We start from the raw sequence: 25,449 nt of genomic DNA on the forward strand, positions 1-25,449 counted from the left end.
TTTTGTTTCTGCATTGTGTAGCTGGAGTCAGCCCAAATAATAATGAGGGTTGTTCAATAAGTAATGCCCCATATTTCTTTAAAAAGCCTTTAGTATACAAAGAGAAACTTCCTAGTTGGTGCTTCACCTTTGATGTTTGTTCTGTGCGCCGGTGAAGTTTCGAACGGTTCTGGTAGATGGTAGAGCCGTAGTACAGAGTCAAAATGACGTCTACATACGACTCACGTTACAAGCAGCGTGCTGTTATTGAATTCTTGTGTGCAGAAAAAGAAACCGTGGTGAACAGCCATAAACGTTTCTGTGCAGTGTATGGAAATGCTGCAGTTGATAGGAGTACGGCTGGGCGATTGGAAAAGAAAGTTACAGTTTCAGTAAATGCAGAAGCGGAGCTCCATGATCAGCCACGCTCGGGACGTCCTGTCACAGCCACTGCTCCAGACGTGCTGAATCGTGCAGATACCATTTTCGCGCCGAACGGCGCATTGCTACTCGACAATTGGCTCTATGTCATCATTCCAAGTAGAGAATGAATTAGTATATTTCTTCAAAATATAAGAGGTATTAGAGATAGAGTTAATGACCTGCGTATAGATGTTGACTTTGAAATTATTGGTATGTCAGAGCACCCTAACTCTGACTTCAGAACTTTTCTGCTCACGCTAGAGAGGGTTCTTGATTCACTTCATAGGAAGTACTAGAAATTAGTTGTATGTTATGATTTCAATATTAATTTTGTGTATGAAGGTGCAAGAAAAAGGACGTTGGTAGATCTCCTAAACTCATATGATCTGATGAAGACTGTGTTTTTTCCAACTAGGGCACAGTGGAACAGTAGCACAGCTATAGACCGTATATATTTTTATTCATTCTTCATTACTAGATGCGCATTCTGTTAGTAAAAGGGTGAATGGCCTTTCGGACCATGATACACAAATTTTAACACCAAAAGACTTTTGTACTCAAATAAATTTCACATATAATTACAAACTATGTAGGAAAGTTAATCCAACATCAGTAGAGAGTTATTTAAACCTTGTCAAGGAACAAGAGTGGAAAGATATTTATAGTGCTGATAACATAGATGATAGATGCAATGCTTTCCTCAACACATTTCTCATGCTGTGATGTCGTCAGTCATACGACCACATCGCCGCCTGAGAGATTGATCCGCGAGATGCGATTCTCTCGATAAACGGAACAGAAGAACGGCTGTGCTAGCCAAAGAGTACACAGCCAGTCGCAGTACTTATGCTCGCCGCGAGGCCACTTCCTGTGCAGCAGGAGATTAGTGCAGTTGTGGCAGTCTACAGTTCGTAGCCGCACTCAGTGGTCAGCCAGCGCCGATGTTAGTCAGTCATCGTCTGCAGATCAGTCATTGTTGCCATCGAGCCTTTGTAGCCCAGTGCCAAGATAGTCTTCAGGTTCACCGGATTCGACATTCAAGATAACGGAAGATTAATTCGTCACTTCAAGATTTGTGTCTTGTAAATTATGTCATTCTACAGACGCTTAGTCTAGTCGCGTCTTCTATAACTGTCAACCAACAAATCGTGGACTACAACAAAGTTAAGTAATAAATACTTTGTTATTTTGTACTCATGCTAATTAATTGTGTTTTCCTATTGTAGCTACCAAGCAGTCTTGATATAGTAGAACCCACGTTTCCACCTCCTTGGCTACTTCATGTTGACGGACTCGGTTATGGTGGAATATCGAGAGCCATCACATGCTATTTGGGTGTTGCTTTCCATTAGATCGTTCTAAACAGGGTACTAGCATTAATAGACAGGTCGGGTGGCTGACTAGTAGGATAAGGATATAATGTAGAACAAAGTGAGAATTGCATCAAAATGTTAGAAGTAGTCACAGTTAACCTACAGTAGCCCATTACAAAGAGTATTGTAAGGTGCTTAAAATGTTACTTGAAAGGTAAAGAGTATGTGGTATGCTAATAGAATAGATAATTCACAGGCTAAAATTAAAACCATATGGTCAGTTGTGAAGGAAGTGCCTGGTCAGCAGCACAAGGTCGACGATATAAAATCAGGTCGTAGTAAAAATATTTCTGTAACTGATAAATGAGGTATATTTACAGTATTTAACAATCATTTTCTTAGCATGGCTGGGAAATTCAATAAAAATTAAGTTTCTACGGGGAATCATATAACTTTCTTGGCGAATGCCTTTCCGAGATTGATGTCTGAAATTCTCCTCTGTGATACAGACGTGGGGGAGATTGAGTCAATATTTAAATCACTGAAAACTAAGGACTCTCATGGTTATGATGGAGTGCCTAGCAGAATATTAAAGTACTGTGACGCACATGTTAGCCCTGTATTTAGCCATATTTGCAATTTTTCCTTTAGGAATGGTCAGTTTCCTGAACGATTAAAGTACTCAGTAGTAAAGCCGCTTTATAAAAAGGAAGAAAGGTATAATGTACATACTTTTAGCCCTATTTCTATGCCAACAGTGTTTGCTAAAGTTATTGAAAATGCTGTGTATGTAAGGTTAATTAATCATTTTATATCACACGATTTGCTATCAAATGTACAATTACGCTTTAGAAGTCGTTTAACAACTGAAAATGCTATATTCTCTTTTCTCTGTGAGGTACTAGATGGGTTAAACAAAAACTCTAGGCATTTTTTTGATTTAACTAAGCCGTCTGATTGCGTTGATCACAAAATATTGCTCCAGAAGTTGGACCATTACGGAATACAGGGAGTATCCTACAATTGGTTCACCTCTTACTTAAGGAACAGACAGCAAAAGATAATTATTCACAGTGTTGAGAATGACTGTGATGTGGTGTCTGAGTGGGGTAGAGCCAAGTGAGGGGTGCCCCAGGGATCAGTGTTTGGGCCACTCCTGTTCCTTATTTATATAAATTACGTGCCCTCTTGTATTACGAGTAACTCCAAAATATTTCTGTTTGTTGACAACACTAGCTTCGTAGTAAAGGATATTGTGTGCAACATTGGCTCGGTTTGAAATAGTGCAGTTCGTGACCTAAGTACATGGCTTGTAGAAAATAAACTAACGCTAAATCACAGTAAGACTCAGTTTTTGCAGTTTCTAACACACGGTTCAACAAAGCCTGACATTTTAATTTCACAGAATGGCCACATGATTAGTGAAACTGGACAGTTCAATTTTCTAGGTGTTCAGATAGATAGCAAACTGTCGTGGGAAGCCGACGTGGATCTTGTTCAAAGACTTAATGCTTCCATTTTTCCTATTCGAACGGTATCTGAAGTGAGTGATAGTTCGACACGAAAATTAATCTACTTTGCTTATTTTCATTCGCTTATGTCGAATGTTAATATATTTTGAGATAACTCTTCCCATTCTAAAACGATTTTTTTGGCTCAGAAGCGGGCGGTTCGGGCAATAATTGATGTAAGTTGACGAACCTCTTGTCGACTCCTGTTCACAATTCTGGATATTTTGACATTGGCCTCTCAGTATATATATTCCTTACCGTCATTTCTTGTTAACAATATTAGCTTCTGCCCAAGAATAAGCAGCTTTCACTCAGTTAATACTCGGCAGAAATCAGACGTGCATTTGGATTGGACTTCCTTAACTCCTGTGCGGAAAGGTGTGCAGTATACTGCTGCATCCATTTTCAATAAGCTAGCACTCGAATTCAAAAATCTTAGCAGTAAACTGAAGAGTTTCCTCATGGGTCACTCGTTCTATTCTGTCGAGGAATCTTTGAAAGATTAAGCTGATTCTTGTTGAATTGTTGACTCCGTTTACTTAAACATATGGACCGACTTTTTTCGGATTCATAAGCATTTCATTTTTATCTGTTATTACTTTTATGTTGTAATTTCATGTACTGACATGTTCCATGACCTTGTAGATTTGCCCCTCAATTTGGCCCTACGGAACTTGACGTGTAAATAAGTAAATAAAAAATAAAAATTTCGACGATCTGCTATGGAAAGAAATTATAGAAGTGGCCATCCTCACAATTGGTACTTTTCGTTCTCAGAAATTATGAATTTTCGGGGTTTCTACAGGAAATTCCCATGAACAGACGGTTCCTTTGTAAGCCGCCTAATGTCCACACTACACGACACCTAAAGCAAAAATACTAACCGATTTTCTCAATTTGTTTGGGGTAGTCAAAGTTTGTGATGTTTAAAGTTTGATAGTGGACTGCAGGATAGCTATAGAGTCCCATTCTTCGGATAGGTATACAAATGCTCGCTAGGGCAAGAGCTATCAGAAACAATTCACCCGCCGCGCGGGATTAGGCGAGCGGTCTCGGGCGCTGCAGTCATGGACTGTGCGGCTGGTTCCGGCGGAGGTTCGAGTCCTTCCTCGGGCATGGGTGTGTGTGTTTGTCCTTAGGATAATTTAGGTTAAGTACTGTGTAAGCTTAGGGACTGATGACCTTAGCAGTTAAGTCACATAAAATTTCCCACACGCCTGAACAGTTCACCCTTTACCGCTGTCATCAATAGAACCCGAGATATGACCCCTTGAAAAATTGTATTTTCGCTCGGCTTTTTGAAAAATATTGGTACTGTGCACTGTCGTGCATGGGCCGATAGTCCAAACAAGCATTATTGGCATTATCGGTGACAGTGTCCTAGTCAAAATGAGCTGGGGCGTTGTCATGGAGCAAGTATATTTCCTTGGACAGCTTCTCACAACCCTTGGTCTTGGTAGCCTCCCATAATGACGCTCCTGTGATGATTTAGTCCTTACGAACATATTCTGGCTACACCACACCGTGGTGGTCCTATGAGTCACTCAGCATCACGTTGCCAGATGGTTGGGTCTTCAACCTTGAAATAGGTAAATATAACGAAAATTGAAAATTTTAACCTATTATTCAAGAGCATAAGCGACATATCGATTACGAAGATGTACGTGTGAAAGAATGCTGCGAGGCAGCTATCGCTGAGGCAGAGTACGTGTAACAACGAGCTTGTGTTAGATTACGCAGTAGTAGGCAGTTGTTGCTCAGGAGGTGCAGGAGTAGCGCGCCAGAGGCTGGTAGTGTCTGTTGCGATGCTCCGGAGTGGGCAGTCGCTTAGTGTTAAATATTCAGTGTAATAATTTAAGTGTTGTGTATTAATGATTCATGGAAGAAATAAGATTTGAAGAAAAATTAATTAAGAAAATGGTACAAATATTATTACGAAATTCTGATGAAGAATGTTTCTACACTGTGCGGCTGGTCCCGGCGGAGGTTCGAGTCCTCCCTCGGGCATGGGTGTGTGTGTTAGTCCTTAGGATAATTTAGGTTAAGTAGTGTGTAAGATTAGGGACTTATGACCTTAGCAGTTAAGTCCCATACGATTTCACAGACATTTGAACAATGTTTCTACATATTGTTACATCGCTCTACAATAAGGTAATCAGTATTCATGTATTTATGCCCTTTTTCTGTAGAACGAATTTGAATGAGACCAGATTTGTATGTAACTCCAAGTTTATTATTTTATTTTTGTGAAGATCGTTTGTTTGTTTAAATGTAACTTTTCATGATATGGCTTTACAATTGCAAGTCAGTGTCACGATATAGTAAGATTTTCAAGCAAGATATTACAAACATTCTCCGCTGTCATGTTCCACTTCCCAATTCCAAGTCGTTTTTATCTCAACAAATTCTAGATGTTTCGCAGTCATATATCTTGCATTCTGGCTTTTGAAACTGTAGTTTAGTAGTGCTGAGAGCAAAAGAACGTATTATATAAGGCGACACTAATACGAGGCAAGAAAATTATTTCACACAATTTATGGATTTTCGCACAGGGACCACTTTTTTACCTATTCAGATTTACAGGGCCGTAGTAAAATCGAGTAGATCTGAATGTACTTACCTCTAATTTGTCATTATCGCGCACAGGCTTTAATTAGTTTGGGTTTACTGGTACTGCTTTCTTGCTAGTAGACAGATTGATTAAAACAGGGTCAGGTAAATATACAGATACACGTAATCAGACACGCAGTCAGCACACCACTTGACATAACTGTTCTTTGTTGCACACAAACATCACACCTTACTTAAGACATAAACGTTAAAACCTTTTCGGTCGCGCTGAAGTCACACTTTGACACCGTTTGTTTTGCGTTACTCCCTTTTTTCCGGATCATAGTGACACTCTCAGAATCCGTCCCTGGAGATCAGGCGGCTAAAGCGTTCATATGGACTGAACTCACGTAGCTGCAATATTTCCGCTGCTGACTCGGTCCGATAGACTTTTTGAACGAGTGGCAGTGGACAGCGAACCCAGCGGCTGTTGACCTTCCGTCATGTACAAGGTGGCAGCTAGTCATGGAATATTTTTGGGCGTTGGATTTAAAAAAAAAAATTATTTGAAAGGCCCCAGTCAAGTCTTTACAAGTTTTCTACCAGAGTAACTTCGGCTCTGCCTACGTGACATAAGCTGCCTGCCTTTCAGAGCGGAGATAGTTCTGTCTGGTTGAAGCTGCTGAGCAGAGACGCCTTCAGACCCCTGCTCAAGTTGCTGGCGAATTCACACCATTCGTTTATCCACTAGCGAGCGTGGGAGGAAGATTACGTGTGTGGACCCTGGACGATTCTGGAGAGCGGAACTCAGTTGCTTCTCTCTCTTGTGATCCCGACCTCGAGTAGGATAGACATCTATCTTAGGAGGCAGAGCCTCTTGCTCTGCGCTCCATGACTGGTCACCAAGAGAACTAAACAGGAACTGCCTCCGCCGGCCGGGGTGGCCGAGCGGTTCTAGGCGCTACAGTCTGGAACCGCGCGACCGCAACGGTCGCAGGTTCGAATTCTGCCTCAGGAATGGATGTGTGTGATATCCTTAGGTTAGTTAGGTTTAAGTAGTTCTAAGTTCTACGGGACTGATGACCTCAGAAGTTAAGTCCCATAGTGGTCAGAGCCATTTTTGAAAGAACTGCCTTCCCTCCTGTTGTCCACTTTCTGTAGTGTGTTCGACCTCCTAGACTGGCCTGTATTTGGTAACTTCCTAATGTAGAGATGTCCCATGTATCCTAGGCACTGGGATATATTCTCTTTGTTTGACCTAATTTTCTGTTCTATCATTTAATATCAGCCGTGGACGCCCGCTCCAAAGTCCTGACCGCCCAAACAGCTGTACAGTAATTTTCAAAGTGTCGTGCAACATACTGAAAACTGACTCATGACAGATTTTGAAATTTCCTCTATCATCAGGGCAGTGCTATGCCCGCCTTCGAGCTTCAGAGCCTCAACTTTTTTTACAAAACGTGGCTCTTTGCTGGTCAGATAAGTGCAGTACTTGCTCATGCAAAAGTTTTACGTTTGTGCTATAATGTAGTGGCCTGCAGCTTTTTGACTTTCGATGGTAGTAATTATAACCAAATTGAATAAACTGTTTAAATACATTTAATTTTTCTAATTAATCATTAAGCGTAGAGAGGAAGAAAATAAGATTAAAAAAGTATGATAGCAACAGGAATCTAACCTGAGCTAACAAATAGCCAGTTGGGTCACTTAACCACTGGGCCTCTGCACCGGTACATGAACCGCTCCTCAAAAATCCCTCTTATTCTACGCATAAATCTCTAGAGAGCATTTTATCTTTTCTTACAGCCAAAGATTCGGCCAGACCGGTGAGCCACGTCAAATGCCCTCATGTTGTTGGATTTACATATGGAGCACATAACTCTCCAAATCTCACCTTCTCCTCCAAAGATCTACTGAAAAAGAACCTCTTTAGGAGACCATCAACAGAAAACACTTTCACACTGAATTTCCTCGGATACTCGCTTGTTTTTCCGCTAGTTTTACAGCCTTTTGACTTACAAGGGTACGAATGACAATTAAACTGAATTTATTAATGATACATTCTCTGATCAGTCAGAACATTATGACCACCTTCCAAATAGCCGCTATGTCCACCTTTGGCACGGATAACAGCAGCGAATTGTTGTGACATGGAAGCAGTGGAGCTTTGGTAGGTCGCTGGCGGGAGATGACAGCACGTCTTTGCAAACACAGGTCACCTAACTGCCAAAAGTTCCGGAGATGGGGGTGATGAGCGCGGACGCCACGTTCAGTCACATCCCAGATGTGTCAGGTCGCGTACAGCTCTCAAGAGTTGGGGGGCCAGCACATCAACTGGAACTCGCCACTGTGTTCCTCGAAACACTGAATCACACTTCCGGCCTCGGGACACAGCGCATTATCTAGCTGAAAAATGTCACTACCATCGGGAATCACGATCGTCTTGAAGGGGCATATGTGGTCTGCAACCGGTATAATACTCTTTTGCCAGCTCGGTGCCTTAAAAGAGCTCCACTGGACCCACGGATGCCCACATGAATGTTCCACAGAGCATAAGTGAGCCGCCGCCAGGACTTCTCAATCACGCAGTACGGGTGTCAAGGAGCTGTTTCCTTTGGAAGACGACGGATTCGCGCTCTCTGATCGGTATGATGAATAATGTATCTGGCTTCATAAGACCATGCAACGTTCTACCAATGCGCCTACTTCCAGTGATAACAGTCACGCGCTCATTTCAGTCACAGTTGCCGATGGTGTAGTGTCATCATTGGCACATGCATCTGCGGAGGCTCATCGTAAGAGTTTTCGATGCACTGTGTGCCCATACACACTTGTACTCTGCTCAACATTAAAGTCTGATGTTAGTTCCGCTGCAATTTGTAGCTTGTCCTGTTTTACCAGTCTGCCCAGCCTACTTCGTCTGACATCTGTAATGAAGGATGGCCGCCCGATCCCACGACGTCTGGACGTGATATCACCTTGGTTTCGCCACGTGTTGAAGACACTCACCAAAGCATTCCTCGAAAACCAGACAAGTCCCGCAGTATCCGAAATGCTTTTGGTGATCCTCCGGGCCACCAAAATTTGCTGTCGGTGAAACTCAGATGGATAGCGCGCCTTCCCCATTCTACACACGAATAGGACGCTCACTGATACTACATGCACCGTGTCTATGTATGATTATCAGTCATTCCTCGACAAGTGACGTTGCTATCGCATGGACGGTTTTATATAGATAATAGGTCGGTGGTCATAATGTTCTGGCTGATCATTGTACATTCAAGAGCCAAAGACACTGGTACACCTACCTAATATCGTGAAGGGCCCCCGCGAGCACGCGGAAGTGCTGCAACACGTAGTGGCATGGACTCAACTAATGCCCGAAATAGTGCTGCAGTAATTGATACCATGAATCCTTGCAGGGCTGTCCGTAAATCTGTAAGAGTACGAGGGGGTGGAGAGCTCTTCTGGACAGCACGTTGCGAGACATCCCTTATACGCTCAATAAAATTCATGTCTGGGAAGTCTGGTGACCAGCAGAAGTGTTTAAACACAGAAGAGTGTTCCTGGAGCCACTCTGTAGCAATTCTAGAGGTGTGGGCTGTCACATTGTCCTGCTGGAATTGCCCAAGTTCGTCGGAATGCTTACGTATGTGTCACCTATCAGAGTCGTACCTAGATTTCAACTGCACGCGCTCCACACCATTATAAAGCCTCCGCCAGCTTGTACAGTACCCTGCTAACATTGTGGGTCCACGGATTCATGAGATTGTCTCCATACCCGTTCACGTCCATCCGCTAGATACAATTCGAAACGAGGCTCGTCCGACGACCAGGCAACATGTATTCAGACATCAACAGTTAAGTGTCGGTGTTGACGGGGCTAGGCGAGGCGTAAAGCTTTGTGTCGTGCATTCAAGGGTTACAAGAGTGAACTTTCGGCTCCGAAAGCCCATATCGTTGATATTTCGTTGAATGGTTCGCACGCTGACACTTGTTGATGGCACAACATTGAAATCTGCAGCAACTTGCGAAAGGGTTGCTCTCCTGTCACGTTAAACGATTCTCTTCAGTCATCGTTGGTCCCGTTCTCGCAGGATCTTTTTTCGGCCGCAGCGATGTCGGTAATTTGATCTTTTACCGAATTCCTGATAGTCACAGTGCACTCGTGAAATGATCGTACGGGAAAATCCCCACTTCATTGTTACCTCGGAGATGCTGTGTCCAGTCGCTCGTGCACCGACTTTAACACCACGTCAAACTCACTCACATCGTGATAACCTGCCATTGTAGCAGCAGTAACCGATTTAACAACTGCACCAGACACTTTTTGTCTTATATAGGCGTTGCCGACTGCAGCGCTGTATTCTGCCTTTTTACATATCTTTGTATTTGAATACGCATGCCTGTTCCAGGTTCTTTGGCGCTTCTGTGTATATAAACCGAACTGTTTGCAGTGTATTTAAATTTTAGAATTAATGGTATAACACTGAGGGGAATAAAAAAATGAAAAAAGAATGTTAGCGGTGGAAATCGAAGCCGCAGTAACGAATTATCAGTGAGGACACTTGACCATAGCGCCATTATATCAACTCTTCCTTAAAAATCCGCCATACTCCGTTCTTGCGCAATATGTTACATGCGCTTTCAATGAAAAATTGCGACTTCGTGCTGTGAGCAACGCCGTACTCAGCGCCGGAAGGGATGGCATGACGTCACATCATAGCATGATCAATGTAAATCAGACCTCTGAGTTCCTTCTCTGATCTGAGTTGGTTGTAACGCAGCTGACCGTTTCAGCATTCGACACTGGTTTCTATTTATCACAAAGAGAAGGCTACAAAACATTCTTAATCCATTTTATTTGCATAAGAACACACATTCGAAGAGAAATGCGTAATATTAGTGCGATATTCAGCTGACATTTGAAGTGAAATGGTGTAACTTTTGTGCGATTTCCGACTTGCATACGAAGAGTAATGGCGTAATTTTAGTGCGATATTTACAGTGTGCTGTAGCTCATTAACACGTAGTAGAGGCAGTCACTGGACACGTTGTTCCTTGTCATTCTGAGTCGTCTGAAAGCATCTGTGCCACCTAACTGCTATGTCATATGATGGTGCATTGTTGCCACACACTACATTTGTAGCGACACAGCATGTGTTGGAATGTTGTTCCCTTTCAGACGCTGAAAACGGATCACTATATGATACTCCACCTTCTCAGTTCTCTGCGCCATTTAGTTTTGGCTGAACTAGCATCGTGCTGCGGTACTTTGGTGCTGAAATTTCACTGTCTGCAAGTATTGCAGACATCTATCTTCAAAAAACCAAAAACATATTTCCTTAAATTTATGTTTTAGGTGACATTAAAACGTAGGGAGTATCCCTCTGTAACACAACGGTTGCGCCCGTTTTTAAGTGCATACATCCGTCAGAAGGGGATTACGTACTCCAGCCCAAAGAGCGGAACTTAGTCACGGCTCCTGGCTACGAGGGCAATGGCAGGGTGCGAAAGACACCGAAGAAGCGTCGAGATACATCAGATCCGCACACACGGAACAAAGGCGGTCTCATGGCGAGAATGCTAGGTCAAACGAAATATGTCTACATCTACGTCTACATCCATACTCCGCAAGCCACCTGACGGTGTGTGGCGGAGGGTACCCTGAGTACATCTATCGGTTCTCCATTCTATTACAGTCTCGTATTGTTCGTGGAAAGAAGGATTGTCGGTACGCTTCTGTGTGGGCTCTAATCTCTCTGATTTTATCCTCATGATCTCTTCGCGATATATACGTAGGAGCGATCAATATACTGCTTGACTCTTCGGTGAAGGTATGTTCTCGAAACTTTAACAAAAGCCCGTACCGAGCTACTGAGCGTCTCTCCTGCAGAGTCTTCCACTGGAATTTATCTATCATCTCCGTAACGCTTTCGCGATTACTAAATGATCCTGTAACGAAGCGCGCTGCTCTCCGTTGGATCTTCTCTATGACTTGTATCAACCCTATCTGGTACGGACCCCACACTGCTGAGCAGTATTCAAGCAATCGGCGAACAAGCGTCTGTGTAAAAATATTTGTTATTTAGTGTCGCATTACCCAGAAACGTTATTTACATTAATTCCAAAGTTGTAGAACTGAGCGTGTTGATGAGACGATTTCATCGCCGCTGAGAATGTTTTTATACGACATAATGTACGAAAGTTACAGCAAAATTAATAATTGCCCTTTACTCTATTTTCTTTAACAAGTTAATTCTATGAAAACCTGAGGTATTACGAACTCAAACAAGGTGGCGAATGAAATACATTTGTTTATGTTACACTCTGCGAATGCCACGCCTGGATACGCTGAACAGTTTTAACTTTGCAAGCGACAAACAATTTTTCAAAATGTTTAAATGTGTGTGAAATCTTATGGGACTTAACTGCTAATGTCATCAGTCTCTAAGCTTACACACTACTTAAACTAAATTATCCTAAGGACAAACACACACACACCCATGCCCGAGAGAGGACTCGAACCTCCGCCGGGACTAGCAGCACAGTCCAGGACTGCAGCGCCTTAGACCGCTCGGCTAATCCCGCGCGGCACAATTTTTCAGTCAAACAAATTATGCCAGACTATACACACTTACACACAGTACGAAGTCAGCACAGTGTAGGCATACCTGTTACCTGTTTTCTGTCTTAGTGATCCTCTGTAGCTTAATTGAATATTAAATTTATTTAAATCGCCCATTAATAAGGCTTTTGCCACGTTAGTGTGGTGCATGTACTATAAATTTAGGGGGCAGTAGGTGATAGGTCGTCGAAGGACGATTCGGTATGTCTGACCACTTGCTCATAGTGGGCTTACACTGTAGTTTTTAGGTAACGAAAGTCTCTAAAAAAGAGGTTCGATGTGACGAACTACGCTGTGTGACGTCGGCGACGGTTTATAAGCTACACGCGCCAGTGCCACAGGGCCTTTTGTGCGTCAATCGCAGTCGCGGTCTCGGCGGTGAGTTCGGTAGTAGGCAAAGCTAGAGAGAGATTTTCTGCGGCCCTCCGAAAGAGCATGAAGTCAGCTGTAAAATGAGCATATTAAACATGCCAGTAAACAAACCAGATACTTAATGTAATTAAAAAACTGTATAATTGCTTCTAAAGTGCCAAAACGAAGAGTTCTCCACAATTACACGAAAAATTCAATTTCTGCGTGAAAGATTTATACTATTGTTTCTAATTTTTTATGTTTATTTAACATGGAATTTGTGAACCAATGTTCGTACACTATCCATTTAACTAGCTTAGTGAGGGACAGGCAATCAAGATGTTTTACTTGTGTAGCAATCAGCATTCTGATATGTGGAAAGTAAAAAACTGTTATTTAATGTTAGTTATTCGCCGATGTGTAGTTCAATCGTTCAGACGTGTATACTGGACATATTTTGAATATTTAAAACTTGTAAATAATTGTACTCACCAAATGTTAGTCAGAGCTGCAGTTTCTATGTTGGCTAAGGCTGTCAAATGGTTCAAATGGCTCTGAGCACTATGGGACTTCACTTCTGAGGTCATCCGTCCCCTAGAACTTAGAACTACTTAAACCTAACTAACCTAAGGACATCACACACATCCATGTCCGAGGCAGGATTCGTACCTGCGACCTTAGCAGTCGCGCGGGTCCGGACTGAAGCGCCTAGAACCGATCGGCCAACGCGGCCGGCTGCCGTCACATGACAAAGGTTTTAAACAAGAGGGCAGAGCATGTATGAGGATCTTTTGACATTATAGTCTGGTTGGGTAAGGTTAGTAAGGTCTTGAGCTGACGTGAGTCATGTGTGCTTAAGGTTTAGTGTTGCGTACAGTTTGTTTGGACTTAGTCGTTTCCATTGCAACAATTTGCAACTTAGGAAATGTGTTCAACTGAGTTCCAATAGAGATATTTGTTTCTCAACTATGTCTTTAAGGCACTTAAGCACGTTAGGTCATTCTGTTTACAAGAAGAAGATACAAACCGACGCCAATATCTGCCATCATCCAGTACAGCGCAGATCCGTGCTCATCACATTTGTGCAAAGAGCACGGGATATATGCGACAGTGAGAGTCGCCGGCCGGTGTGGCCCAGCGGTTCTAGGCGCAACAGTCTGGAACCGCACGACCGCTACGGGCGCAGGTTCGAATCTTGCCTCGGGCATGGATGTGTGTGATGTCCTTAGGTTAGTTAGGTTTAAGTAGTTCTGAGTCCTAGGGGACTTATGACCACAGCAGTTGAGTCCCATAGTGCTCAGAGCCATTTGAACCATTTGAACCAACCAAAATTTGCTGTCGGTGAAACTCAGATGGATAGCGCGCCTTCCCCATTCTACACATGAATAGGATGCTCACTGATACTACATGCACCGTGTCTATGTATGATTATCAGTCATTCCTCGACAAGTGACGTTGCTATCGCATGGACGGTTTTATATAGATAATAGGTCGGTGGTCATAATGTTCTGGCTGATCATTGTACATTCAAGAGCCAAAGACACTGGTACACCTACCTAATATCGTGAAGGGCCCCCGCGAGCACGCGGAAGTGCTGCAACACGTAGTGGCATGGACTCAACTAATGCCCGAAATAGTGCTGCAGTAATTGATACTATGAATCCTTGCAGGGCTGCCCGTAAATCTGTAAGAGTACGAGGGGGTGGAGAGCTCTTCTGGACAGCACGTTGCGAGACATCCCATATACGCTCAATAAAATTCATGTCTGGGAAGTCTGGTGACCAGCAGAAGTGTTTAAACACAGAAGAGTGTTCCTGGAGCCACTCTGTAGCAATTCTAGAGGTGTTGGCTGTCGCATTGTCCTGCTGGAATTGCCCAAGTTCGTCGGAATATTTACGTATGTGTCACCTATCAGAGTCATACCTAGATTTCAACTGCACACGCTCCACACCATTATAAAGCCTCCACCAGCTTGTACAGTACCCTGCTAACATTGTGGGTCCACGGATTCATGAGATTGTCTCCATACCCGTTCACGTCCATCCGCTAGATACAATTCGAAACGAGGCTCGTCCGACGACCAGGCAACATGTATTCAGACATCAACAGTTAAGTGTCGGTGTTGACGGGGCTAGGCGAGGCGTAAAGCTTTGTGTCGTGCATTCAAGGGTTACAAGAGTGAACTTTCGGCTCCGAAAGCCCATATCGTTGATATTTCGTTGAATGGTTCGCACGCTGACACTTGTTGATGGCACAACATTGAAATCTGCAGCAACTTGCGAAAGGGTTGCTCTCCTGTCACGTTAAACGATTCTCTTCAGTCATCGTTGGTCCCGTTCTCGCAGGATCTTTTTTCGGCCGCAGCGATGTCGGTAATTTGATCTTTTACCGAATTCCTGATAGTCACAGTGCACTCGTGAAATGATCGTACGGGAAAATCCCCACTTCATTGTTACCTCGGAGATGCTGTGTCCAGTCGCTCGTGCACCGACTTTAACACCACGTCAAACTCACTCACATCGTGATAACCTGCCATTGTAGCAGCAGTAACCGATTTAACAACTGCACCAGACACTTTTTGTCTTATATAGGCGTTGCCGACTGCAGCGCTGTATTCTGCCTTTTTACATATCTTTGTATTTGAATACGCATGCCTGTTCCAGGTTCTTTGGCGCTTCTGTGTATATAAACCGAACTGTTTGCAGTGTATTTAAATTTTAGAATTAATGGTATAACACTGAGGGGAATAAAAAAATGAAAAAAGAATGTTAGCGGTGGAAATCGAAGCCGCAGTAACGAATTATCAGTGAGGACACTTGACCATAGCGCCATTATATCAACTCTTCCTTAAAAATCCGCCATACTCCGTTCTTGCGCAATATGTTACATGCGCTTTCAATGAAAAATTGCGACTTCGTGCTGTGAGCAACGCCGTACTCAGCGCCGGAAGGGATGGCATGACGTCACATCATAGCATGATCAATGTAAATCAGACCTCTGAGTTCCTTCTCTGATCTGAGTTGGTTGTAACGCAGCTGACCGTTTCAGCATTCGACACTGGTTTCTATTTATCACAAAGAGAAGGCTACAAAACATTCTTAATCCATTTTATTTGCATAAGAACACACATTCGAAGAGAAATGCGTAATATTAGTGCGATATTCAGCTGACATTTGAAGTGAAATGGTGTAACTTTTGTGCGATTTCCGACTTGCATACGAAGAGTAATGGCGTAATTTTAGTGCGATATTTACAGTGTGCTGTAGCTCATTAACACGTAGTAGAGGCAGTCACTGGACACGTTGTTCCTTGTCATTCTGAGTCGTCTGAAAGCATCTGTGCCACCTAACTGCTATGTCATATGATGGTGCATTGTTGCCACACACTACATTTGTAGCGACACAGCATGTGTTGGAATGTTGTTCCCTTTCAGACGCTGAAAACGGATCACTATATGATACTCCACCTTCTCAGTTCTCTGCGCCATTTAGTTTTGGCTGAACTAGCATCGTGCTGCGGTACTTTGGTGCTGAAATTTCACTGTCTGCAAGTATTGCAGACATCTATCTTCAAAAAACCAAAAACATATTTCCTTAAATTTATGTTTTAGGTGACATTAAAACGTAGGGAGTATCCCTCTGTAACACAACGGTTGCGCCCGTTTTTAAGTGCATACATCCGTCAGAAGGGGATTACGTACTCCAGCCCAAAGAGCGGAACTTAGTCACGGCTCCTGGCTACGAGGGCAATGGCAGGGTGCGAAAGACACCGAAGAAGCGTCGAGATACATCAGGTCCGCACACACGGAACAAAGGCGGTCTCATGGCGAGAATGCTAGGTCAAACGAAATATGTCTACATCTACGTCTACATCCATACTCCGCAAGCCACCTGACGGTGTGTGGCGGAGGGTACCCTGAGTACATCTATCGGTTCTCCATTCTATTACAGTCTCGTATTGTTCGTGGAAAGAAGGATTGTCGGTACGCTTCTGTGTGGGCTCTAATCTCTCTGATTTTATCCTCATGATCTCTTCGCGATATATACGTAGGAGCGATCAATATACTGCTTGACTCTTCGGTGAAGGTATGTTCTCGAAACTTTAACAAAAGCCCGTACCGAGCTACTGAGCGTCTCTCCTGCAGAGTCTTCCACTGGAATTTATCTATCATCTCCGTAACGCTTTCGCGATTACTAAATGATCCTGTAACGAAGCGCGCTGCTCTCCGTTGGATCTTCTCTATGACTTGTATCAACCCTATCTGGTACGGACCCCACACTGCTGAGCAGTATTCAAGCAATCGGCGAACAAGCGTCTGTGTAAAAATATTTGTTATTTAGTGTCGCATTATCCAGAAACGTTATTTACATTAATTCCAAAGTTGTAGAACTGAGCGTGTTGATGAGACGATTTCATCGCCGCTGAGAATGTTTTTATACGACATAATGTACGAAAGTTACAGCAAAATTAATAATTGCCCTTTACTCTATTTTCTTTAACAAGTTAATTCTATGAAAACCTGAGGTATTACGAACTCAAACAAGGTGGCGAATGAAATACATTTGTTTATGTTACACTCTGCGAATGCCACGCCTGGATACGCTGAACAGTTTTAACTTTGCAAGCGACAAACAATTTTTCAAAATGTTTAAATGTGTGTGAAATCTTATGGGACTTAACTGCTAATGTCATCAGTCTCTAAGCTTACACACTACTTAAACTAAATTATCCTAAGGACAAACACACACACACCCATGCCCGAGAGAGGACTCGAACCTCCGCCGGGACTAGCAGCACAGTCCAGGACTGCAGCGCCTTAGACCGCTCGGCTAATCCCGCGCGGCACAATTTTTCAGTCAAACAAATTATGCCAGACTATACACACTTACACACAGTACGAAGTCAGCACAGTGTAGGCATACCTGTTACCTGTTTTCTGTCTTAGTGATCCTCTGTAGCTTAATTGAATATTAAATTTATTTAAATCGCCCATTAATAAGGCTTTTGCCACGTTAGTGTGGTGCATGTACTATAAATTTAGGGGGCAGTAGGTGATAGGTCGTCGAAGGACGATTCGGTATGTCTGACCACTTGCTCATAGTGGGCTTACACTGTAGTTTTTAGGTAACGAAAGTCTCTAAAAAAGAGGTTCGATGTGACGAACTACGCTGTGTGACGTCGGCGACGGTTTATAAGCTACACGCGCCAGTGCCACAGGGCCTTTTGTGCGTCAATCGCAGTCGCGGTCTCGGCGGTGAGTTCGGTAGTAGGCAAAGCTAGAGAGAGATTTTCTGCGGCCCTCCGAAAGAGCATGAAGTCAGCTGTAAAATGAGCATATTAAACATGCCAGTAAACAAACCAGATACTTAATGTAATTAAAAAACTGTATAATTGCTTCTAAAGTGCCAAAACGAAGAGTTCTCCACAATTACACGAAAAATTCAATTTCTGCGTGAAAGATTTATACTATTGTTTCTAATTTTTTATGTTTATTTAACATGGAATTTGTGAACCAATGTTCGTACACTATCCATTTAACTAGCTTAGTGAGGGACAGGCAATCAAGATGTTTTACTTGTGTAGCAATCAGCATTCTGATATGTGGAAAGTAAAAAACTGTTATTTAATGTTAGTTATTCGCCGATGTGTAGTTCAATCGTTCAGACGTGTATACTGGACATATTTTGAATATTTAAAACTTGTAAATAATTGTACTCACCAAATGTTAGTCAGAGCTGCAGTTTCTATGTTGGCTAAGGCTGTCAAATGGTTCAAATGGCTCTGAGCACTATGGGACTTCACTTCTGAGGTCATCCGTCCCCTAGAACTTAGAACTACTTAAACCTAACTAACCTAAGGACATCACACACATCCATGTCCGAGGCAGGATTCGTACCTGCGACCTTAGCAGTCGCGCGGGTCCGGACTGAAGCGCCTAGAACCGATCGGCCACCGCGGCCGGCTGCCGTCACATGACAAAGGTTTTAAACAAGAGGGCAGAGCATGTATGAGGATCTTTTGACATTATAGTCTGGTTGGGTAAGGTTAGTAAGGTCTTGAGCTGACGTGAGTCATGTGTGCTTAAGGTTTAGTGTTGCGTACAGTTTGTTTGGACTTAGTCGTTTCCATTGCAACAATTTGCAACTTAGGAAATGTGTTCAACTGAGTTCCAATAGAGATATTTGTTTCTCAACTATGTCTTTAAGGCACTTAAGCACGTTAGGTCATTCTGTTTACAAGAAGAAGATACAAACCGACGCCAATATCTGCCATCATCCAGTACAGCGCAGATCCGTGCTCATCACATTTGTGCAAAGAGCACGGGATATATGCGACAGTGAGAGTCGCCGGCCGGTGTGGCCCAGCGGTTCTAGGCGCTTCAGTCCGGAACCGCGCTGCTGCTACTGTTGCAGGTTCGAATCCTGCTTCGGGCATGGATGTGTGTGACGTTCTTAGGTTGGTTAGGTTTAAGTAGTTCTAAGTCTAGGGGACTGATGGCCTCAGATGTTAAGCCCCATAGTGCTTAGAGCCATTTGAATTAGGACAGTGAGAGTCTACTTTTCGAACAGCAGCACTTGAGGAATCGGATATTATGAGACGCAGATAAGACGTGCTTTCCAACCGAGCAAGAAGAAAAGAGAAGAAGTAGAAGTAGTACGTGAAGAAGACACTAAGCGCTTGGCGTTCCTTCTGTAAGCTGGGCCGCCCACAGCAACGATTGCCAGGATATTAGAAAAGAGCAGCATCAAAATCTTCTTTCTCCAATCGGCCAAAATCAAGAATATAGGGGGCTCAGTGTAAGATAAACTAGGAATACAGACACCTGTGGTCTACAGCATCAGCTGCGAATGCGGAAAACAGTGCATCGGCCAGACACAGCACTGCTCAGAACATGTAAGGAGCCTTCGCGTAGGCGAAATGGAGAAATCTGCAGTGGCGGAACACAGTCCCAACGAAAACCATATGTTTGATTTAGAAAGAACACAGCTGCTGTGCGGGGTGAACGGGTTCTGGGATTCGATCCTTAAAGTGGCCGTGGACAAAGGAGCCCATGATAACCTTGACAACCAAGATAGTAGTTTCCAACTTAGCACTGCATGGGATGTGGCGATAACAAAAACATGATAAGAACGCTGCGATGTGAAACTGGCGAAGGCCACGGTTGGAATGGACAGGTCCCAGCAGGACACGATGCCTAGACCCGCCAGGGAAACCCCTCCCACCACTAGCCGCTATTCCACCCCTTACTACAGGCCGCGGTACTCCTTGCAGAGGCGCAGAATTGGCCTTGCCGAGATAGACGAGGCAAAGAAGCCTACAGTCCAGCGGCTATAAAGACTCAGACAGAACACGAACCGACATTTCACTTGAAGATGACAAGTAGGAAACTTGCTGAAACATTGCCGCAGAACAATGCCTTGACTTGGCTGATAATCTGAGAAGACTTAATCACCTTGTTTGCATTATTCTTGCACCTAGTTACGGTTTAGAGGGCTAGCTGGCGCATGGCATAGTTCATTACTTTGCCAGTTAGGTGTCAAAGCATGTTTTTGTTGTTCAGCACGCTGCTCTCCAGGCTCGCAGATCGAGCAAAATGCGACTCCAAAACCATTCTATTCTCTTCAGCCAATTTCTGCTGTTCTGTTTAGCACAAATCGTCTCCACCTGCTATCCCAAATATTGTCTTGAGTATCCGTCCTCCAGCATCTATCCATCTCCTCTTTCTTCTCCATAATCCTTGAGGCACCACCCATTTTACTACTTGGCTTCGTTCCCTCAGTTGTCCATACATCATGTTAACCTCTTATGTTCCTCTGCCACCTCCCTAATTCCATATCTGACGTGTAAACCTGAGAACACCTCATCCAGTCTTCAGTTCCCATTCATTAAATATATAAGTACTGTCAAGCTGTGAGTCCCATTAATTAAACACCGAACTTGACATCAGTCTGTGGCTACACAATACCACAACGTGCTGCCTGGAAAACAAAACTTCTCCTTCCAGGTGATAATCTCGAAGCATCCCTATTCCACCCCAGCCATCTCCCGCAGCACTGCCAAGACTAGCATCCTTCCTTCTTCACTCATTGCCGAATGGTACGATGATGACAGGGACCATCATAATCTCTCCTCCATCCAGAAGCCGGCTGTCTCCAATCAGCATCTCTCATACAATAACTAAAGATAATCATTACCCTAATACGTCCATATCATCCTACCCAACACTACTTTAACAACCTAAATAAAATACCCCAAGAAACACAATAAAGCATAACAAAACATATCGACCACCTTGATGCCCTTAATGGATACGTAAAAAATCATAAGCATCTGATATATACGACCATTGACCTTGTTGGTAGTATTGGAACAATCTGCGTTTTATTCCAAAATACTGTTATCCAAGATGGCGGGGATGACGTCATCCAAGATCGCTGCTGTAACGTCAATCAAGATGGCGGATTTTGGCGAGAAGTTTGAATTTTGTCAGGAAAGTGCCACAACCCCCTCACCCAGAAAAATAGCCCGAAGTTCAAATTCCAGCATGATATACACCGCACCTCACTTACCTCTACTAAGCAAGGAAATGTCAGGCGAAAGTATTGTCTTTGTTATTTAACCAATTTCAAGCATGTGTATTCTCCACTGGGTCTGGACTCCAACTGGCTTATTTCATATTGGTGGCACTAGAGGGTGCCACCGTGACGTCAGATCATGACGCAAGTACCATAATTCAAGATGGCTGCACCCAGTGTACCCACCACGGGCTCCAGAGCCCAACCTGCTTAATTCATATCGTGCCACCAGAGGGCACTCTTCTGGTGCCACATCATGACACAAGTACCGGTATTTAGCATGACGGCACCCACTGTGTTCACCTCGAGCTCCAGAGCCCAACAGACTCAGTTCATACCGTGGCCACCAGAGGGCACTACCGTGAAGTCGGATGTTGATACAAGATCCTCTCCTTTCTCGTGTGCGTGCGTTATTACCGCACATGTTCCGCGTCAGCAGTCTGCGAGCGACTGCTTACATCACAGCCTCTAGCCCGCACCTTTATACTCACGCTGGACATAGTCTTCTGTAAATATGCGAACTGAAGTAACACCCACATCACACATCTAATGTACCAGTATCAATTACCTAAGTACTTAATTCCATTTCAATTATAATCATATTCAATAAGTTCAATATTGAATGATCAAATGAGAAGTTCCACATTTTCCCACTATCAGCATGGTGTTCATTCATGACCTAGCACCCCCCCCCCCCCACCCCTAGAATGCTGCACTCCTATTGGCTACTGCATTAGTCACGTGATTCGACTTCATAGAACCTAGGATTTGGAATCAATTTTCACCATTGCCACACCCAACTGGACTTGGAATCAAATGCTTAAATTCTGAACCATGATCCTCAACCCAGCACCACGCCCTTTACCAACCCATGTTGGCGGTCTAACGTGCACTAACCTGTACTAATGTGTACTAACGTGCACAGCACATGTCATCCAAGATCGTGGGACGAAAACATACAACGTTACTTAGCCGAATCACTTTCAAAGTTCAGTGATTTTATCCCTAGGGTGTATCATTGGCTGATAATACGTATTCCTACGATTACCGTCACGGTATTTGTCCAGAAAATGCAGAGGCAATGTACCTTGATCTGTAAAGTGGGTATAGATTTTAACATGGATACTTGCGTGCGCCTATGGAAACATGACTGATTGAGACAGTAACATGCGCTAGTTGCTGGGATCGTTTTTTTTTTCTTTAACATCTCGCCAATTACGTGTCTCTTTCTAGGACACAGTGGTAGGACTCGAAAGAAGAACTTATGAGACATGCATGCCCATCACTATTATTTGGTGTGGTAGGCAATCAGTTATCGACGAAGTAATATACTTAGTAGTATTGGTGGGTGCATGATAAGTTCGCATTTGAGCATCAGGTTTATAAAGTATGTTTGTATCTGGAAAGGAGATGACTATGCTCTGTTGTAGGAAAGGTAAGGATTTGACTTTGAGTACTGTGACAGCAATGGGGGGAGTATGGAAGGAACAGCTATTTCCAGAGCCACTGCCGACAAGAGGGTGTATTTCCGATACTTCGCTCATTCTCGAATGCTGTTCAATTGAGAGTGCGGTAGCAACATTTAATTGTAAGTATAATGATAAACATATATGCGAATTGTTTTCCGGAATGAATCAGTGTATGAAAAGTCTGTGGTGGTAATGATATAATTTTCCTGTTAATAGCAGCTTCCATGTGAATGTAGAGGTCTGTTGGATTGTAGGAATGTATATGAGTTAACTTTGCCTTTGTCTAGACGGCCAGATAGCGAATTAATACTTAGTATGTGTTGGGCGGCTTTGGTGATCAATTGGAACTTTGAGAAGATGGTATGATTGCGATGGAGTGTTATTCCCGCCCATGTAAATTGTTCGGTGGACTGTTCGTGCACTTTTCGCGTCTTTGTTAAGTTGAGAGAAGATCGAATATGGTGTGTGGAGGATACGTTTCCCTGTTCTCTAGACATGTGAAGAACCTTGGTTGGCTTGTAAATTATATGGATGATTTGGATTATGTTAGATCAGCGAGATCGGTATTCGAGTTTGGAAATACGATTTTTCATATGTTTGTTTCTAGTTACTCAGTGGTCTAGAGGACGCTCCCCGTAGCTAAAGTTTCATGTTTGTAGAGAAATGATTTCGAGTCTATATGTGGGGAATTATATTGCGTTAGCTATCGGGAGGCTACTGCTGTGTACTTGATTTCGAGAAGTATAGCGAAATTGTATAATATTATGGCGAAAATACGTGTGTTCTTGCAATCCCCGAGTCTGGAGATGTGCACAGAAAAGCGAGCAGGCAAGGAAGCAGAGACAGTAACGCGATTGTGTCGAGGGGAAACGATCGCGAATTTGTAGAATAGTTCTGAGAGTGACTTCGGTTCACTCATATAAAGGGGGTGATTTTGTACCATGTGAACTGTATGTTTACTAGATCGACAAGGTACTTGATGATATATTGCTGGGGTTGTGATCGTTTTCACACTCCAATATTCTTGTGCGTCTAGTATTTATTTGCTGATGTGTAGAAAAAAATTTTTCGGGTGCTGCACATATATAAAAGATAACTGCCCTGTTTGTCTAAAATGTGTATATATTGTGTTGTAAAGTTACTGTGGCTTACACTGTGTATATATTGCATTGTAAAGATAGTATGGTTTATGTTATGGCATGACTAGAGAGGATGACTGTGTCATCTATCGTGAGGGACGTATAGATTGAACAGGTTGATAACGATGAGGATATGAGTGAGAATTTTTAAGTGAAAAATTATGTTCGCTATAAATACTGAAGTACAGTCGTCAAGAGGAGAGATTACGTGTACATTGATTGGTGTCAATCTGTAGCAGGAATAATAATATTTAATTGTAGTTACAGTAGTAAATATGTTCTTAGCTTGCAATATTTTTGTGAGTCTGGTATTTATTTGATAATGGGAAGACAATTTTGCGGGTTTAACTGGGCGTGTAAATTCGATAAAAGCAAATCATTGTGCTCCATCGTTTGTGCTGGGATATAGGGGTCTGTACATAGAGGAGGGAACGTTTGCGTGTGTAGAAATCTGGAGGGCAAAGACGTTAGGAGCGCTGGGATGAGTGCATTCGATGTTATTTTCGTAAGGAGGTTCTGTTAGAGTAGGACTTTCCGTACATACAAGCTGGGCCATATACAGGGTTATTACAAATGATTAAAGCGATTTCACAGCTCTACAATAACTTTATTATTTGAGATATTTTCACAATACTTTGCACACACATAAAAAAACTCAAAAAGTGTTTTTAGGCATTCACAAATGTTCGATATGTGCCCCTTTAGTGATTCGGCAGACATCAAGCCGATAATCAAGTTCCTCCCACACTCGGCGCAGCATGTCCCCATCAATGAGTTCGAAAACATCGTTGATGCGAGCTCGCAGTTCTGGCACGTTTCTTGGTAGAGGAGGTTTAAACACTGAATCTTTCACATAACCCCACAGAAAGAAATCGCATGGGGCTAAGTCGGGAGAGCGTGGAGGCCATGACATGAATTGCTGATCATGATCTCCACCACGACCGATCCATCGGTTTTCCAATCTCCTGTTTAAGAAATGCCGAACATCATGATGGAAGTGCGGTGGAGCACCATCCTGCTGAAAGATGGGCCGGCCGTGGTGGTCTAGCGGTTCTAGGCGCGCAGTCCGGAACCGCGCGACTGCTACGGTCGCAGGTTCGAATCCTGCCTCGGGTATGGATGTGTGTGATGTCCTTAGGTTGGTTAGGTTTAAGTAGTTCTAAGTTCTAGGGGACTGATGACCACAGTAGTTGAGTCCCACAGTGCTCAGAGCCATTTGAACCATTTTTTTGTTGAAAGATGAAGTCGGCGCTGTCGGTCTCCAGTTGTGGCATGAGCCAATTTTCCAGCATGTCCAGATACACGTGTCCTGTAACGATTTTTTCGCAGAAGAAAAAGGGGCCGTAAGCTTTAAACCGTGAGATTGCACAAAACACGTTAACTTTTGGTGAATTGCGAATTTGTTGCACGAATGCGTGAGGATTCTCTACCGCCCAGATGCGCACATTGTGTCTGTTCACTTCACCATTAAGAAAAAATGTTGCTTCATCACTGAAAACAAGTTTCGCAC

The sequence above is a fragment of the Schistocerca serialis genome, chromosome 4 (genome assembly GCF_023864345.2).
Source record: "Schistocerca serialis cubense isolate TAMUIC-IGC-003099 chromosome 4, iqSchSeri2.2, whole genome shotgun sequence".
NCBI classification, from domain to species: domain Eukaryota; kingdom Metazoa; phylum Arthropoda; class Insecta; order Orthoptera; family Acrididae; genus Schistocerca; species Schistocerca serialis.